Source organism: Notolepis coatsorum (genome assembly GCF_963971535.1).
Source record: "Notolepis coatsorum genome assembly, chromosome: 3".
Lineage (NCBI taxonomy): Eukaryota > Metazoa > Chordata > Actinopteri > Aulopiformes > Paralepididae > Notolepis > Notolepis coatsorum.
The window spans coordinates 189,087,252-189,107,278 of NC_140167.1; positions in this window are offsets into that span (position 1 = coordinate 189,087,252).

Here is a 20,027-nt window from a genome sequence, read left to right on the forward strand (position 1 = left end):
GGGCTGCAGAGTACAGTCGCATATCGGGCGCTGCAACAGCTCAATGTATATGTAGAAGGGTGGATTATCCCTGCTTGTGGGAGTAGTTATACACAGCCACCTGGTAGCAGGATACAGTAGAGTTCGATCTATCTGTACCCCCGTCTTTGGGCCCGGAACGTCGTTCTGGAGGGCGGGCAGCAGGAGCGGATGGGGCCCAGGATTTACTAACCTGGGGGGTGGTACTCTGGTCTTCCTCGCCTTCCAGGGCGGTCAGCAGTAGCTCCCCACACACTCTCACTTCCCCCAGTACCTCCGTTAGCCCTCCCACACCCGGTGGCTGTCAGTTCAATAGTTATATTGGGCTTCCATTTAAGCAGTACCCTTCCTTGACCACCTGTATAGACCCTTAACGAATATGCTGCGAATGGGGTGGAAGGGTTAAATAAATATACCACAGTCACAAGTATTTACCCGGTCAACAAGGTTAGTGTGATGTATGTGGCTGTTGGGTGTTACGACCTCACCATTCCTATTCCTGCCCTCTAGGGGGAGGGCGAGCACTTCTTAAGGTGACAGCTCAGCCCGCTTCCGGGTTCGTTGTTATGAGAATAAAGACAGCTACAGCCATAGTCTGTAGTCCCTGTAAACAGCGTATCCAGTGTGATTAATATGCTACCATTGTACCGGGTCACATATATAATAAATGGCGACGAGTACGGTTCATCCAGTGACGGCACTGGTTGAAAAGAATCCACGCTAACGTTTGTTTGATGACGGAACGAGTGGAAGAGGAATCTACACTGACGCCGGTTAGCGAAGGGGCTAACGTCGGCGGATCTGCCGCGGGACAATCACACAGAGGGATGGCTGGTATCATCGGGCATATCGTGGCTTTTGATGAATCGACGGAGCAGTGGCCGACTTATGTGGAACGGTTTGAACATTTTGTGGCTGCAAATGACATTTCCGATGAGAAGAGGCTTCCGGTGTTTTTGAGTCTAATAGGGGCAACAACATACGGGTTACTGCGCAGTTTGATTGCTCCGGATAAACCGGGGGATATAACTTATACTCAGACTGTGCAAGCACTGCAAAGCCATTTTTCTCCCAAGCCCATTGTGATTGTGGAAAGATTCCGTTTCCATAAACGACATCAATCGGAGGGGGAGACAATAGCCCAGTATATTGCGGATTTGAAGAAGCGGTCGGAGCACTGCGAGTTTGGCACGTACCTGTCAGACGCGTTACGGGACCGGTTCGTGTGTGGTCTTCTCAGCGAGTCCATACAGAAGAGACTATTGACCGAGAATGCTCTCACCTATCACAGAGCGGTGGAAATAGCCATTGCTATGGAAACGGTGGCGAGGGAGGCACAACAGCTCAGCAGCTCTGTAAAAGTGAATGCGATGTCTCTCTCATCTACACCTGGGAGAAGATGCACCCGGTGTGGGAGGACAAATCATGTGGAGAGTGGCTGTTTCTTCAAGGACCAGGCCTGTCACCGTTGCGGTAAGAAAGGCCATATTGCACGTACATGCAGAGAGAGCAAGCAGGAAAATAAAGCAGCAAGTGACACAAGATGGGAGCAAAGAGACAGAGGGGGGATTAACACAAGATGGGAGCAAAGAGACAGAGGGGGAGAAAGGTCAAAAAGGCGGATAAATAAGATGAACACCAGGGGGATGCAGAGTGATACAGGGTCTGATTCAGATGGGGAATTAGCCCTGCACAGGGTGGATGCAGCAGGTGATGTGTCTCAGCAGGGCGGTTCAGCCTCATCAGTAATTTGGGTTAGGCCAAAAGTGGAGGGGAAAATGATTGACATGGAGCTTGACACGGGGGCAGCCGTTTCACTTATATCAGAGAAAATGTATAGTGAAAAGTTCAGTCATATTGAGTAAAGCGGAGCAAAATTATGCTCAGATTGAGAGGGAGGCCCTGGGGATCATATTTGGCGTGCGCAAGTTCCACGCCTATCTGTACGGGCGCCATTTTACCCTACTCACAGACCACAGGCCCCTGACTACAATATTGAGCCCCAGTAAAGCTATCCCATCGATGGCGGCTGCTAGACTGCAGCGATGGGCCCTAATATTAGCTGCTCACAACTACACGATTCAGTACAGGGGGGCGGCGGACCATGGCAATGCGGACGGCCTCTCACGCCTGCCACTGCCGGTTGAGCATAAGGACAAACCAGGTTCAGTGGATACGGTACTGATACATCACCTTGAATCGCTGCCAGTATGCAGCACTGACATTCGTAAGGAAACAAGGTATGATCCAGTGCTCGCTCAGGTGATGGACATGTGTTTGTCAGGACACTTCCCTGTGGCGCAAGGGCAGGACAGTGCACTGACTCCCTATTACACAAGAAAAGATGAACTCTCAGTGGTACAGGGGTGATTGTTGTGGGGAAATCGGGTGATTGTGCCTCCAAAATTGAGACCCCAATTACTACAGGAGCTGCATGCAGGCCACCCGGGAGTAGTTCAAATGAAAGGTGTGGCTCGTAGTTACATCTGGTGGCCGGGGATTGACGCTCAAATAGAACAACAGGCCAGAGTGTGTAAGTCGTGTCAGCGCAACCAGAAATCTCCCGGTCTCTCCCCACTTCACTCCTGGCCGTGGCCAGGCACTCCGTGGCAGAGGATACATGTGGACTTTGCAGGGCCCTTTGAGGGTCATATGTTTATGGTGGTGGTGGATGCTCACTCCAAGTGGCCAGAAGTGAAGCTGATGGGCTCCACCACAACCGCTAAGACTATTCAAGTACTGCGGGGGTTGTTTAGTCGCCATGGATTGCCAGAAGTTCTGGTGAGCGACAATGGGCCGCAGTTTACTTCATATGAGTTTGCGTCTTTCCTCAAGGGAAATGGAGTGAAGCACATGCGCTCTGCTCCTTTTCACCCGGCCACGAACGGTCAAGCGGAGCGCTTTGTACAGACACTAAAACGCTCATTGAAAGCGTCCCGAGGAGCGACGACAGTGCAGCACAGACTGGATTCGTTTCTGCTCAGCTACAGAAATGCTCCCCACGCCACGACTAATGAGTCTCCGGCGGTGCTTTTCCTTCGCCGCCGACTCCGCTCCCGCCTTGACCTTCTCAAACCCAGTGTGGCAGCGGTGGTGGATCAAGCTCAGACAGTCCAGCAGGATCGCAGAGCCCAGTTCGCCAGAGACAAGGACTTTGCATCGGGAGACCCGGTGCTGGTCCGTGATTATAGACGGGGGGAGGATAAGTGGAGGCCAGGGGTGGTGGTCTCCCAGGAGGGGCCAGTGTCCTACACAGTCGGGGTAGGCTCGGGGCATTGGAAACGCCACACAGAACAGATGCGGGCCTGTGACCCGATGCTACTCACTTCAGGGGAGCCTATACCACCAGCCCCATTGGCACAAACTACGACAGCCCTTATGCCAGATCCAGTGACCGTTTCCCCAGCGGGCGGACAGGAGTCCTCCCTAACCGGTCCCTCAGTCACGCACACTGAGGCAGCTGACTTAGAGCCAACCAGAACATCTACAGAGACTAGTAGGAGGTACCCGGTGAGGGTAACTAAGCCTCCTGATCGTCTCACATATTGAGCGGGACGTTCTGACAGTCTCAGTTGGACTATGGGGGTTATTGCACTATTGTTTTGTGGTGTTATATTAGAAGGGGTCATTCAGGGGCACTTTATCACTATATTAGGTACTGGGTTTGGAAGTGGGGACAGCGATACGATTAAGTGGGGAGGAGTGTGATGTATGTGGCTGTTGGGTGTTACGACCTCACCATTCCTATTCCTGCCCTCTAGGGGGAGGGCGAGCACTTCTTAAGGTGACAGCTCAGCCCGCTTCCGGGTTCGTTGTTATGAGAATAAAGACAGCTACAGCCATAGTCTGTAGTCCCTGTAAACAGCGTATCCAGTGTGATTAATATGCTACCATTGTACCGGGTCACATATATAATAGTTAGAATATGATCAGAAATAGACACTCACACCGTGCTCCCATTTACTTCTCCTTTATATAAGCCTGGTCAATTAGCAGTTACAAGTTATACTTTATGTGGTTCATATGGCATGTATTCACATAGGCACCGGGTGCTCTCACTTGTATTATAGGGGAACACTATTCCCAACATAGGCACCTCGTGCTCAATACATTATTAGTAAACCCCGCTTGGAATTAGGGGAAGACCCAGGCACATGGTAGGAGTTCAATGGGAATTCAAGAACGTCACAATTATCACAAATACAAAATAAATCATTTACATGTGGGCCCACGTTACCAAATAAAACCTACCCTGAAGCCGGCTTATAATGGTTGGGGTACCCCTAGACACTGGTCGTTGGCATTCGCTCGAATGGATACTGTCGTGGGCACACGAGGTACCGTTGTACTTAGCCAAGATGGCGGATCCACTCTCACCACCCCTCGTCCGGGTGACAAGATGGCGTCGGGCGATCCCGCGAGCACAGCCAGCGGCTGGGGTAGACAGCATGGGCAGTGGTGGAACTGGAGGAGCGTGCTGTGTTGTGGCGACTTCTGCTGGTGGGAGAGGTGTCCTCTGCGGCGTCGATGAGACGTCCACTGCGGGCTGCTGACTGGGCTGGCGCGCTCTAAACTGGTTGGCTACCTTAAACACAGCTAAACTGTGGGTCTTAGTGAACCCTCCTGCTATCGTCTGTACTACTAACGCAACGTGGCTGTATGCACCACCGGTCTTCAGCGACGCTCGCCTGGTGATATACTTGAGTCATTATAGCCGTTAGCAGCATGCTAATACACCGCTCACACTTCTACTATAACACGTTATCTATGGACGTTGGTTCTTCTTTCCGTATCGCTTACTCACACACTTCACTATCGCTTGTACTTCTAGGATAACACGTTATCTAGCAAGTACTCTCTATCACCCGTCGCTCTCCAACGGGGCTCTTCAAACGGGGCTCATCCAGAGCACACGCCCGTTGCGACCACTCACGTCCGAGTTCACTGTCAAAGAGGACTTCCTTCTGTTCCGCCCTCAGGTAATCATCTCTCGCTCGCTGTTTCTCTCTCCTCCGCTCCACCTGCCACCACTGCCCCCTGCTGGCGACCGCAACTGATCCCACTATAGGACAACTCCAGACAGGGAGAAAGATGCTTCAATGTCATGTTAATGATCCATATCGAAGCCGGAGAAAGAGGAGCACCTCGCATCATTAGTAGTCCGGGCGAGATATCAAAAGGAACACTGTTTATCACACTTTATACACACAGGGGAAGTAACAAGTTAGTCAGCACTTCTGAATACTTAGCAGAATATTCAGGATGCTACATATATACTCTCTTTTTTAGACTCTTCTTGTATCAAAAACAGTAGGCCCTACTGTATTTGTAAATCTGGTATGTCATAAATGTATAGATGTAGCAGTACTGTCTATCTGTATGTCATGTATGTCATGTTATGATGAATTGAAAATGGGGGACCCTGATGTAAACAAGACGAAAGTATTTCTCTGGTCTGCATCCCCTTAACAATTGTGTGTATTGAGCAGCTGTACTGTACTGTACCTATTCTGCAATCTGTTAATAAAATTTTCAATCAATCAATTCAATCCGATCACTGTTACTTACAGACTGCGTGGAATGGATCTTGCATCAGGTAATCCATTCGAATGTCTGAATCTAGCGGCGAGACAGAATCATACAGCACATGGCTGACGGAAGCATATGATGCAAAATAAATAAATACATCATGTATTCAAATTCATTCACTTTTTTACCCAGACATTATCCCCACACATGTTCCAGCTCTATACTCTAAACATGTCCACACGTGTTTAGTCGCATTTTCTGTCATTATACAGCACAAGTACAGTACAATGAAAATAAGTGTGGCATCCAACCAGAGTACAAATGTAACAGTAGTAATATACAATGTACAGCAGATTAGACTGGGTATTAAATATATTAATTAGTACTATTGAGTATAGTGCTAATTGTATGCATGTAGAGTTGTAGTATTAATATGTACAGTGATACAGGTATACTGTGCCCAGATCACTTTCCATTTGAATGGATTATATTGTATAATCACACAGATAAGTGTCATACTCTCATTGCCATTGTGTTTAAATGTCATTCTGAGAAATAGAAATATATATTTCCTTGGAATTATTTTCACAAGGCTAATTTTAAATTCCCTCCAGGTGGCTTCAGTATCATACTCTGTCGAGGTTCCACACCCAGAGAACCTGCTATAACAATATTTACATTATTCTAATGGTGGATCTATCTTGTATCCAAGTGTATGTTGAAGTTGCCCAGCCCTGTTTTGTAGCATCCTCTCTGGGGACCGGAGGCCTGGTAGTGTTGCTCATGACAACTGTTGCTGCTGCATCAGTACGTGTCTCCAAGGATTCGCTGGTTTTCCATCACAGACTAAAAGAACGGTAAACATGGTCTGGCTTTTTGTTACATCTGGCCTCACCAGGCGTGGGATTACAAAAGCCTATAGACTCATAGTCTCCACTTCTAAAGTTTTTCCCCACATGATAGATTTGTCGCCAAGATACTTTGAACTAATATCAACGGTTGTCTCTCTGTCGCAGTCATCATTCGTGGGAAGTTCTACTGCGAATCTGAGAAGATTTACATCGCTGCCTGTCAGATTCTGCGACTTCCTCTCAGTGTGAATGGCAGATGTCAGAGCTTCTGTCTCATGTGAAAGTGGATATCTGTCAGGTCTATTATGTGAGTGTTCTCATTGGTATTAAACAATGTTCCACATTCAGAGCTCTACAGACCTGAGACCTCTCATTGGTATTAAATGATGTTTCTCATTCAGAGCTCTACAGACCTGAGACCTCTCATTGGTATTAAATGATGTTTCTCATTCAGAGCTCTACAGACCTGAGACCTCTCATTGGTATTAAATAATGTTTCTCATTCAGAGCTCTACAGACCTGAGACCTCTCATTGGTATTAAATAATGTTTCTCATTCAGAGCTCTACAGACCTGAGACCTCTCATTGGTATTAAATAATGTTTCTCATTCAGAGCTCTGAGCCCTCTCATTGGTAATAAATAATGTTTCTCATTTAGAGCTCTACAGACCTGAGACCTCTCATTGGTATTAAATAATGTTTCTCGGGCGGCTGGGTAGCGCAGTGGACTAAGCACTCACCTACCACAGTGGCAGTGTTAGCGGGTGGGAAGCCGGTGGGGTATGTGTCCTGGTCGCGTGTATATTTTCCGTTGCACTTCCGCGTTCGGTTTGCGCAATCTGATTGGCCACTGACGTTTTTTTCAGCGCCAATCGCGTTACTCCTAACAATCGCGCCAGCAGGCTGTTACCCTAAAGGCCTCTGCATGCTACAGCAAATTCAAAGCAACTTCGACACAACATCGACAAAGCAACGGTGTTGCAGACACTCTACCTTTATGCTTCTGCAAAATCAACGCGCAGTCTATGTAACATTGTACCCCGTATGTAGCTAGGTTCCCTAGATAGATGACGCTTCCCTTCTCAACCAACCCATTGATAAAAGCAGAAAAATAAGCATAATTTTTACTTCCGGGCGGGGGGTTTCAAAATAAAAGAGCGAGTCTAAAAGCACCGTAAATACGTTTATTTTTTACAATATCTAACGTTACACGAACCTAAACTAATCTAAAGTTAGTTTAGGTTCGTGTTAACGTTAGATTATGTACAAAATAAACGTATTTCCGGTGCTTTTAGTCGTCGCTCTTTTATTTTGAAATTCCCCGACCGGAAGTATTATAGTGTCTGTTGCTAGCAGCTTAACCTTTGTCAGCCGGTTCTTTGCTTTTTAACGTAACTTCATTCGTTTCCAATGGAGAGGAGAGAAAGACCGGCTCACATGCAGCTCAAACTACCTATTGGAATAAATTAATTGATTGATGTTTAACTTGTCCCTGTGTGTGTCCAGTCATTTCGACTAGCAAACGTTGTATTTAACGTTAAAGTTACCTCAGGATACCATTGTATTTAGTTGGTTAGCTATGCAGCTAATGTGGATAGCATTTTGTATAGCACCAATGCTAGCTGGCTGGCTACAGCTTTATTTACTAAATTATGGAGGCTTTTTTATCGTCAAGGTAAGAGAGGATTTGTCATGATCAACTGAAGGCGTATGCTATGGAACAATATGTGCTTGGGTTTTCAGAAAAAGGCCAGCTATGTGACGCTAATTATTTAGCATCAACGCTGGCTGGCTACAACAATGGCGGATGGTATTCTCTGCGATACCTATATTATTCTATGACAGCCCCGCCCCCATTCGCTAACCAACCAATCACTGCTACGCAATATCAACGCAACGGTTGTTTAGGTTAGATTTTGGAGACATGTACGCAGATTCCTCGCAACACAGTCTACAAGACCCTAAACAACAACCGCGCTGAAATCGCGCTGATGTTGTGTTGAAGTTGCTTTGAAGTTGCTGTAGCATGTAGAGGCCTTAACCCTAACCCTAAACTGGCTCACCGATAACAAACTATAATTACACATGGGCAAAACAGAGTCCATTCTCTTCGGTTCAAATAACAAACTCAGCAAGACCGACGGCTTCTCAGTTACAGTGGGTGACAATATTGTCACAAGGAAAGATGAAATTACCTACCTGGGTTCCATCCTAGAGGCTAATCTTTCCTGTGACAAAATGGCATCCAATGTAATAAAAAAAGTCAACCAACAAACTCAATTCTTGTACCGGATCTCCTCTCTGGTAAACAAGAATACCCTGAAGAGCACTCATTCAAGGGTACTACGACTATGCTTGCATCTCATGGTACCAAAGCACCTCAAAGGCACTAAAAACCAAATTACAAACATCTCAAAACAAACTAGTCAGACTACTGCTTGACCTGACTCCTAGAACCCACCTCACCCCTGCCCACTTTGACAACCTAGGATGGCTTAGAGCGACAGAGTACAGCAACTTGCAATGGGCCTGGTCTACAAGATACACTACACGACCAAGGTACCCATGTACATGTCAAAATACTTCCCAAAGGTCAGTGAATACCACGATCACAACATCAGAGGGAGCTCCACAAATCATGTTAAACCCAGATTCGGCTCAAACAAGGGACTAAACACGTTTCGCAATTATGCCACATCAATGTGGAACGCCCTACCCAAAGCTGTAAAGGGATGTGAATCACTACCCACTTTCAAAAACACTCTCAAAGAACACCTACGGGAGACTGCAATTATAAACTGGCCCCTACAAATGTCCTAACCCAGTTGTACAGTAAATGACCAAGTATGGCTTTGTCAGTATTCCAATGTACAGTGTACAGTGTCCCCCACCCACCCCCTACTCAACCCCCCCCCCCCCCACCTCCAATGTACAGTCCCCCCCACCCCACCCACCCCCAACCCCACCCCACCTACCCAACCTCCCCCAATGTACAGTTTCTACGTCAAATGTATATACACTCTTTTTCTGGACACTTTTTGTATCACAAACAGTACTGTATTTGCAAATCTGGTATGTCATAAATGTATAGATGTAGCAGTACTGTCTATCTGAATGTCATGTATGTCATATATGTCCTGATGAATTGAAAATGGGGGACCCTGATGTAAACAAGACGAAAGTCTTTCTCTGGTCTGCATCCCCTTAACAATTGTGTGTATTGAGCTGTACTGTATTGTACCCATTCTGCAATCTGTTAATAAAGTTTTCAATCAATCAATCAATCAATCAATCATCCAAAACAATCAATACCTTATTAGCTGCGTGCCAGTATAAGAGAACATCGATGCATTATGGTGTTATGTCTTTGATCCTTATCTTGGAAGATTGTCTTGTTAAGTTGTCTTGATGGATTGTCTTTTGCTTGTTAAGATTGACAGGAAAGTCAATAATCCACCCACAGTCATGTCGCAACTCAAGAGAAGGAAGGCGGAAACACGTCACCGGATACCAGGTGGACCAAGTCTCGTGAGATGAAATAATTGCACAAACAAATAGAAATAGTGCGCCACTAATATATCTTATATAAACCCATAAGAAATACAATGAAATACAATTGTGTGTATTATTATTAATATACAAAAATAAGCATATAAAATTGTAAACGAATATAACTATATTAACCAACTGTTAACCATAGCTGCAGTTACACTCCCACCAATTACACATACTAATAAAACGTGGAATGTCTTATTGCACATTGTCACGTACGTGGGTTGTTCATTATCATTATTGCCATATATTTTAACACCATGTAACATCAGGGTAATATATTATTTGTGTTGTTTTCTATGTGTGATGTTGTGTCATCTCCTAATCGCCTGTTTCTGTTCCGCAGATGCCACTCATCTCCCTGATTGGATTGGTTGCATCTGATTGGTGCGCCTTCGGGCAGGCAGTGGAGATGGGTGGTTAATAGAGTGGGAGGTGACACACATCGGGGCGCCTCATGGAGTCATTTGCCAGTGACCATAGTGTTGGAGGTTGCCCTTGAATTGCCACTGTTGTGTGGAATTGTTATTATTGTGTGTTCTTGCTGTTCACATTGCTTACCTGGTGTATTTGTGTCTGTGTTGGTTGCTACCAGGTAAGTGAAAATAACAATATATCTTGTTGGCCTCTGTGCCTTCTATCACTATTGTGTGGATACTATAGTGAGTACTCCTTATGCCATTTACCACTGTGTGTGGGCAACTGTAATATTGTGTTGGCCTTATTTGTCGCTACTGTGTAGATTAGCCGTTGTTTCAGTGTATATATTATTGTTGTTGGCCTCAGTGCCTAATTGCCACTGTTCCCCTGGAACTATATATATACATTGTGTTGGCCTTAGTGCTGGGTGATATCCCAGTGCCAACCTGGTTGGCTGGTGTCTGTAGACACAGCCCATACTAGCGTATTATTATTAGATTCACCCTGTGTGTTCTCCAACTACCCTTTTTCCCTGTTTGTTTATATGTTTGTGGGATTACTTCCCCTCCTTCCTTACCATAATAAATCAGTGGAGGTTTCAATCCCTACCCTGTATAATAAATATAATTTACTATTTTTGGAACAACGCCTTGTGTTTACTTTCTTACCTGCTCGGGACCGTGCTTAGTGCACTACTGAAGGGGCTGGTTTTCACATACAGCCCGCTTCAGCTTATATTTTATATTGTCATTAGACATTGCTATGTGACATGGGGGCTCATTTCCGGTCTTTCATGTCCTTGTGACATGGGGGCTCAATGCCGGTCTTCTGTGTACGTTTGACATAGGGGCTGATGGTGTCAGGTAAGGTGGCGTTGTTTATTAGTATTTATGTATCCATGCCGTGTCTTTGTATAATAATTGACCACTCGTGTATGCTCTTAACCAGATCTCTTTTTTCTGCCACATAGGTAACAGGGGGGTCACCTGCCTGGTTAGGGGGAGGGGGGCACGAGTCGTAATTCCGGTGGAGCGCGCAATGAAATCGGTAAGCGACTGAAGATATGTGTAGCCTCGTCCTGCTAGGGGAGTAGTTTAGCTGGGATAGGCTAGAGTGACACAGGTGATCCTAGTTGAGTGGTTAGGAACATTTATTATTGTTTTCATTAGTAGTAGATGTGGTCAGTTGGATTGTTTTGGTTAAGAGGTATAAATGCAGAATGTGTCTATTATTATTGCGCACGGTCATGGTTGGCTAAGTGAGGACATTTTTTTTTTTGGTGTATCATAGTCACGCATAAAGACATATTATGGCTGCGTCAGCGTTTGTTTTGGAGGTCTTTGTAGTGGATCCGTCAGAGGATCATTTGGACGGTTGCACTAAGGCGGAATTATGCCTTATTGCTAAACATTATAATATTTCTGTGCAAAGTTCCCAGTCCAAGGCTGATTTGAAGGCGGCTGTAATAACTGGGTTAGTGGAGCAACAGGTGTTCAGCACGGCTCGGGGAGTGGTAAGTCATAGTGACTCGCTGTTGTGGACCAGGAGGTTAAAAACACTGGCGATAAATCTCCCTTAGGTGATCTTAGCCCGGAGGGTGGTGCTATTAGGAAAAATGGTAGTACTCCCAGAGTTGAGAGTGAGGGGGGTGGCGATTCAGATAAAGAATCCACGTCTTCTGGCCATAAGCGCTCTGGCCTGCGTTTTGCCCGTCTCCAGATGGAGGAGAGAGCGGTTTTGCGCAGGGAGGTGAGAGACAGGGAAGAGAGAGAGAGAGACAGAGAGGACAAAGCGGCTGTACGAGATAGAGAGGAGAGAGAGAGAGATAGAGAGGAGAGAGAGAGAGAGAGAGAGAGAGAGAGAGAGAGAGAGAGAGAGAGAGGGACAGGCTGGAGAGAAAGGAGATGGAGGAGAGAGCCGGGCTGGAGAGAAAGGAGGAGAAAGACAGGGAACTCCAACTGACCATAGAGAAGCTGAGGTTGGAGGCTGGAGCTGGTAGTGGTAGTGCTACCCCCTCTCCAGCTGGAGTTTCCCCGGCTCACTTTAATATCAGCCAGCACGTTTCTCTGGTGCCCATGTTCCGAGAGTCAGAGGTAGAGGCTTATTTTTCTGCTTTTGAGCGGATTGCACATGCTCTGCATTGGCCGGAGGATATGTGGGCGATTTTGCTTCAGTGCAAACTGACTGGCAAAGCCCAGGATGCGTGTGCGTCATTAACCATGGATGACAGTCTGAATTATGAGCGAGTGAAGAATGCTGTTTTACGTGTGTATGAGTTGGTTCCCGAAGCATATAGACAGCGTTTTCGCTCGCTCAGAAAATCCCCTTCTCAGACAAATACAGATTTCTCCCGTGAACAGAGGAATCTTTTTGAACGATGGTGCGCGGCGAGTAAGGTGCAGGATCTTGCGGCCATGAGCGAGTTAGTACTCATGGAACTATTTAAAACCTGTATGCCCGAACGAACCGTGGTGTATCTGAATGAACAGAAAGTGTCTACTCTCCAAGATGCTGCTGTTTTGGCGGATGAATTGGCGTTGACGCACAAACATGTTTCTGTGCGTAACGATACTGTGTATGTTAGAGGCGGTGCGTTTCCCTCTCGGGAATTACCATTTCGGGGAAATGGCGAGCGAGCGTATCGGCCACGCTCGCCTCGTCTGACAAGAGACAATGTCATTATTGTAAGAGGCCAGGTCATTTGATGGCGGACTGTCATGCATTACGCGATCGGCAGGATACTAAAAGGCCAGCTCAGAAACCAAAGGGGGTGGGGTTGATTAGCACTGTCTCACGCCCAGAGCAGGAGAAACCAGACAGTTGTTTTGAATCTTTTATATTTTCTGGTTTTGTGTCACTGTCGGGTAAAGTCTGTGACCAACGCGAGGTGAGAATCCTTCGTGATACAGGTGGTTCGCAGTCCTTTATTCTGGCGGATGTATTGCTGTTAAATGAGGAGTTGTCTTGGAAATCAAGTGCTATTGTGCGGGGAATCAAAATGGGTTTTACACCTGCTCCGTTACATAGGATACATGTGAGATCAGAACTAGTCACAGGTTGTTTTTCCGTGGCGGTTCGTTCATCTTTTCCGGTAGCCGGAATTGATTTTATCATGGGGAATGATATAGCTGGGGGGAAGGTAATTCCAATTCCAAATGTTTTTCCTGTCTGTGCTGTGACTAGGGCTCAGGAGAGACAACGAGAGCAGGCGGTGATGCTGCGTGACTCCATCTGTGGCGAGGCTCTCGCTGAGGACAGGTGGCCGTCTAGTGGTGAGGTGAAAAGGGGTGTGAGTAGCGTTCAGGGGAAACTGGTAAATCCCAAGTTTTCCGACATGCCGTTGCCTCTAACGCGTCAAGCGTTGATTGACGCTCAGAAAAATGATTCCTCCCTAACAAGTTGTTTTGCGTCAGTAGCCAGCACTACTGATAGTAGGAAACACGCCTTCTTGATAGAAGAAGGGGTGTTGATGCAAACTTGGGTAGCTAGGCCAGGTGTGACAGGCTTAGAGTGTGGGGATGCCTGGAATGTAGTGCACCAGGTTGTATTACCAGTGGAGTGTAGACGTCACGTTTTGATGTTAGCACATGAACATATCTGGTCTGGTCATTTGGGTATTTCAAAGACTTATGACAGAATACTGCAAAATTTCTTTTGGCCCGGTCTGAAGGCTGATGTGGTAAAATTTTGTAGTACTTGTAGTACATGTCAAATTGTGGGAAAGCCAAATCAGGGGGTTCCTTTAGCTCCCCTGCACCCCATTCCAGCGATAGGGGAACCTTTTGAACATGTGATCATTGACTGTGTTGGCCCCCTGCCTAAGACAAAGGCAGGTCACCAATACATGTTGACTATTATGTGTCTTGCCACCCATTTCCCAGAGGCAATACCTCTGAGGAAAATTACTGCCCCAGCAATTACCAAGGCATTAAACAAGTTTTTCGCAACTTACGGTTTACCAAAAACCGTGCAAAGTGATCAAGGCTCGAATTTCATGTCTAAGACCTTTAATCAATCCTTACAGGTTTTGGGTATCAGTCACACGGTGTCTAGCGCGTACCATCCTGAATCACAGGGGGCGCTGGAGCGCTGGCACCAGACGCTGAAGGCGATGCTAAAGAAGTACTGTGTTTATACGGGTTGTGGTTGGGACGAGGGTGTGCCATTTGTACTGTTTGCTATTCGGGATGCTAAACAGGAGTCACTTGGGTTTAGCCCTGCAGAGCTAGTGTTTGGTCACAGTGTGCGTGGTCCATTGAAGCTGCTCAAAGAGAAGATGTTGTCTGGTTCTTCTCCTAAATCGACTGTGTTTGATTTTGTCTCCCGGTGCAAGGAGCGTCTCCGCTGTGCGTCCTCGTTGGCTAGGGAGGCCCTCGCCTCTGCCCAGGGGGAGATGAAGGTGAGGTTTGACAAGAAGGCGGTGGGGTGGCAGTTCGAGGCTGGCGATGAAGTGCTGGTTTTGCTGCCCATGCCTGGGTCAGCTCTCTCTGCCCGGTTTGCAGGACCCTATAAGGTGGAGAGGAAAGTATCAGACACCAATTATGTTATATGTACGCCCGAGAGGCGCAGGAAGACACGGTTGTGTCATATTAACATGTTGAAGATGTATCTCACCCGTGCTGGTGGGAGTTAGCAGGAGGTGCAGTCTGGCAGCCCGGGAGCTGTTCCAGCTGTTTTGTTAACGTGTGTTAATCCCCTGCCGGACGATCATTTGAAGGCGTTGTCCGAGGGTCAGCAGACGGGGTGTTTGACTAACTCTGAGTTCATGAGTGAGGTCACTGGTCATCTGTTGTATCTGCCCGAGTCACAGAGTGATGATGTACGTCAACTGTTGTTATCCTATCCTGTGTTGTTGTCTAATGTGCCTTCCAGAACGACCGTCCTGGAGCACGATATTGATGTGGGGGGTGCGACCCCCATTAAACAACACGCATATCGGTGTCCGGTGGCGAAGAGGGAGGTGATGAGGAAGGAGGCTGAGTATCTGATGGATAATGGGATAGCTAAAGATAGCCGTAGTCCCTGGAGCTCTCCTTGCCTTTTAGCTCCTAAGGCTGATGGGTCTCCCCGGTTCTGTACTGATTACAGGAAGGTGAACGCGGTGACGGTGCCTGACTCGTTCCCGTTACCCAGAATGGATGACTGCATTGACAGTATTGGTCCCGCTGTATTTATTACGAAACTCAATCTCTTGAAGGGGTACTGGCAAGTTCCCCTGACAGAGCGAGCATCGGATATTTCGGCGTTCGTTACACCCGACCATTTTTTGCAGTACACCGTTATGGCCTTCGGGATGAGGAACGCACCGGCCACGTTCCAACGTTTGATGCACATGGTGTTGGGGGGTGTGCCTAGGTGTAACGTCTATTTGGACGATGTGGTGGTGTACTCCGATACTTGGGCGGAGCACATTGCTAACTTACGGGTGGTTTTTGCACGCTTGGCGGAGGCTTCGTTGACTCTGAACCTCGCTAAGTGTGAGTTTGGGAAAGCCACGGTGACGTACTTGGGGAAGCAGGTGGGTCACGGACAGGTCCGCCCGGTGGACGCTAAGGTAACAGCGATCCTTGCGTACCCGGCTCCTTCCACGAGGCGCGAGCTACGGCGTTTCCTGGGGATGGCGGGGTATTACCGGTGTTTTTGTAGGAATTTTTCTGTGGTGGTGGCTCCCCTCACTTCCTTATGTAGTCCTATTGTACCTTTTGTGTGGTCCACGGAGTGTCAGTGCGCCTTCGAGGTTGCTAAGTCTCTCCTATGCAGTGCACCTGTTCTGGCAGCCCCTGACATTGCGTTGCCCTTTCAGCTGGAGGTCGACACGAGTGCTGCTGGGGCTGGAGCTGTGCTGTTGCAGGCGGGAGAGGGCAAGGTGCATCATCCGGTTTGCTACTTCTCGGTGAAGTTCAAACACCATCAGTTGAACTACTCGACCATCGAGAAGGAGACGCTGGCGATGCTCCTCGCTCTCCAGCACTTTGAGGTGTACGTGGGGTCCAGCTCTATTCTGGTGTTGGTCTACACGGACCACAATCCCCTGGTGTTCTTGGCTCACATGTACAACCACAACCAGAGGTTGATGCGTTGGGCCTTGTTGGTGCAGGGCTACAACATTGTCATCCGTCACAAAAAGGGGGTGGACAATGTTGTGGCCGATGCCTTATCCAGAGGGTAGGTCTGGGGGTACTGCTCTGATGTTGGTTGTATAGGTAATAATGTTTTGCTCACCCGGTGGGTTCGCTTCTATGGGTGGAGGTGTCACGTACGTGGGTTGTTCATTATCATTATTGCCATATATTTTAACACCATGTAACATCAGGGTAATATATTATTTGTGTTGTTTTCTATGTGTGATGTTGTGTCATCTCCTAATCGCCTGTTTCTGTTCCGCAGATGCCACTCATCTCCCTGATTGGATTGGTTGCATCTGATTGGTGCGCCTTCGGGCAGGCAGTGGAGATGGGTGGTTAATAGAGTGGGAGGTGACACACATCGGGGCGCCTCATGGAGTCATTTGCCAGTGACCATAGTGTTGGAGGTTGCCCTTGAATTGCCACTGTTGTGTGGAATTGTTATTATTGTGTGTTCTTGCTGTTCACACTGCTTATATTACCTGGTGTATTTGTGTCTGTGTTGGTTGCTACCAGGTAAGTGCAAATAACAATATATCTTGTTGGCCTCTGTGCCTTCTATCACTATTGTGTGGATACTATAGTGAGTACTCCTTATGCCATTTACCACTGTGTGTGCAACTGTAATATTGTGTTGGCCTTATTTGTCGCTACTGTGTAGATTAGCCGTTGTTTCAGTGTATATATTATTGTTGTTGGCCTCAGTGCCTAATTGCCACTGTTCCCCTGGAACTATATACATTGTGTTGGCCTTAGTGCTGGGTGATATCCCAGTGCCAACCTGGTTGGCTGGTGTCTGTAGACACAGCACATACTAGCGTATTATTATTAGATTCACCCTGTGTGTTCTCCAACTACCCTTTTCCCTGTTTGTTTATATGTTTGTGGGATTACTTCCCCTCCTTCCTTACCATAATAAATCAGTGGAGGTTTCAATCCCTACCCTGTATAATAAATATAATTTACTATTTTTGGAACAACGCCTTGTGTTTACTTTCTTACCTGCTCGGGACCGTGCTTAGTGCACTACTGAAGGGGCTGGTTTTCACATACAGCCCGCTTCAGCTTATATTTTATATTGTCATTAGACATTGCTATGTGACACACATACTTATAGAATGTGGAATTTCTTATTGTGGATACTTCAAAGGATATGTCTCTAAGATCAATTGGATTCAACCAGTTAAGTATCTCTTTCCAGTGTAAGACGAAAAACTAAAAAAAACTAAAGGTAAAGGTAAGCAGAAAATCAAAAAGTGCCAAAAACAGCTTAATGTTGAATAACTCACTAGTGCTCTATCAATCTGCTTCTATCAATGTAATGATCTTGTGTATTGGTCTCTCTAAATACACTGTACTTGTTCTGAAGGTCCAGATTAACACATAAAGTCCACGTTTATTATTTTGTATACCTTATATATTGTTTATGTATATAAGATATATATTTCACGTTGTCTATTTACCTAACAGTATTTTATCATTCGCTTCTGTGCATATGTTCCATTCTTAACACCGTAGGCGCGCGCGCATGCACCTGTAGACAGCGTGAGCGCATGCGCAGGGTTTTGGAACATGCCCGGGCATAGTGAGAGAGAAGAAACGTTTGGTGCAGCAGTAAACCAGACGGCAAGCAACGTATCTTGATAGAAAGCTGTACAGCTAATTAGATACCACTATAATATTGTCGAGCCACCATTCGCAAAGTAGAGTGACTTGTTCGAGCGAAGTGAAGTAAATAGCCATCTCTGTAGATTTGCAGACGGGCAAATAAGGAAGTAATGTTGAGAGACTTCTAGCTGAAACCAGCTGCGTTCTGGATTCAACGACCTATTACGGACTACATGCGGGTTAGCCTTAGCATACAAGGGCTAACTAGCTAGCGACCATGCCAACGGGCGTTTGGAATATTAGCTATTAATCCTGCCATCGGGCGCTTGGAATACAGGAACCAGGTCCGTACGAGACCCCCCCTAACCAGCGACGACAGGATTATCCCACGTTGGTCTGCAGCTCTCTGGAGTAGGAACTCAGAGAATATCGTCTCCATCCGCCATCTTGCTTTCCCCGTGCTGTTTACTCCTTCTCACTCCATTCAGAGCTCCGGCGGTCGGGTACTAGTAGTCCAGGACTATACTTACCTCTGACATTACTGCATTGACATTCTATTAGTAACAGGAGATCTGCGCTATATATAATATATATGTTTGCTATTAACATTAAAGTGATTATTTAACTTTGTATCACTGTCCCCTCTCAGTTAATAGAGTGTCCGCCATTTCGTGTACATTTAATGTCTGGCTAATTAATATTCTAGTAGTGGTTTAACCTATCCTTTAAATACAGTCAGGGTCGTGTAGCCCCTTAGCTAAAATTGGTCCTTCGAACCGGATGGTATCAGTGATAATATCAGTGATAATATGGCCAGCGGTGGACACTCCCCAACCAGATCTCCCCATTAGAGCGCCCTAGGCGCCAGCGTCAGCCCCCTCCCTACTTGGAGGGCTACGCTGTAGATTTACCTCATAGCTTATCCAAGAGGATGCTAAGCAGGGATAACATTGCTAGCTCAAGCATGCCCAACCTCACAGAGGAGTCAACCCTAGATGTAGAGACCCAAGCTAGTTTAAGTGAAACTAACTTAGCTTACCGGGGGGGACAAGCGAGGCATGACTTGACTAGACCCACAGAGTACCGCGCCCCCGAGATGGACCTCGGAGCGCGTGAGAAGACCAGGTCGCCGCCCAGCACTGGCATCTCCGAATCAAGGTCATCAGTGTCATCCCCAAGCGGGGCAGATAGGAGGCTAGCACAAGTCCTGATCGCCACGATAACCGCCTCGGCTGAAAGGGACCGCCTCCAGGCGCAATGCGACAGTGAGCGTGAACATCTCAGACTGGAAGAGAGGCGCCTCCAGGCTGAAGTGAGGCGCCTCCAGGCTGAAGAAAACATGGAGCGAGACCGCGTCAATGCGCAGCGTGAGGCAGAACGAGACCGCCTACAAGCACAAATGATGGCGCAAGCGCTCCAGAATGTAACTCCCCATTCCTCCACCCGGAGCTCCCGGAGATCATCACGCCAAGGGTCGAGGGCACCCTCCCCGACCCGACGAAGCTACATGGGACCCCGCCTAAGGGAAGAACCTGCTTACGTTGCAGAGCAGCTAGCCGAGCGACTACAAAGCCTGACTGAGGACGAGGGAGGACAGAGGGCCCACCCGCACTACTCCATCTCAGACCAGGAGGCACAGCGCAGCCCCGGTCTCAGTCACGACACGTTGCGTCATGAACCCCCAACACGCCCCAGTGGAGAGTTAAAGCACCAGACGGCACTGAGGACTAGTGCCTGGCAACCCAGCCCCTGGTTCCCGCCCAGCACGAACCAACGACCCAACGTACCAGGAGACTCGCCGAGAACGCCCCTCCCCCCACGTGTGTCAGTGTCACAGCCCTCTATGGCACCCTACATTGGGACCCCCATATTCCCAGACTTCACAAGAGAAGACCGAGCGCAGTATACCGAGCTGCGTATGTGC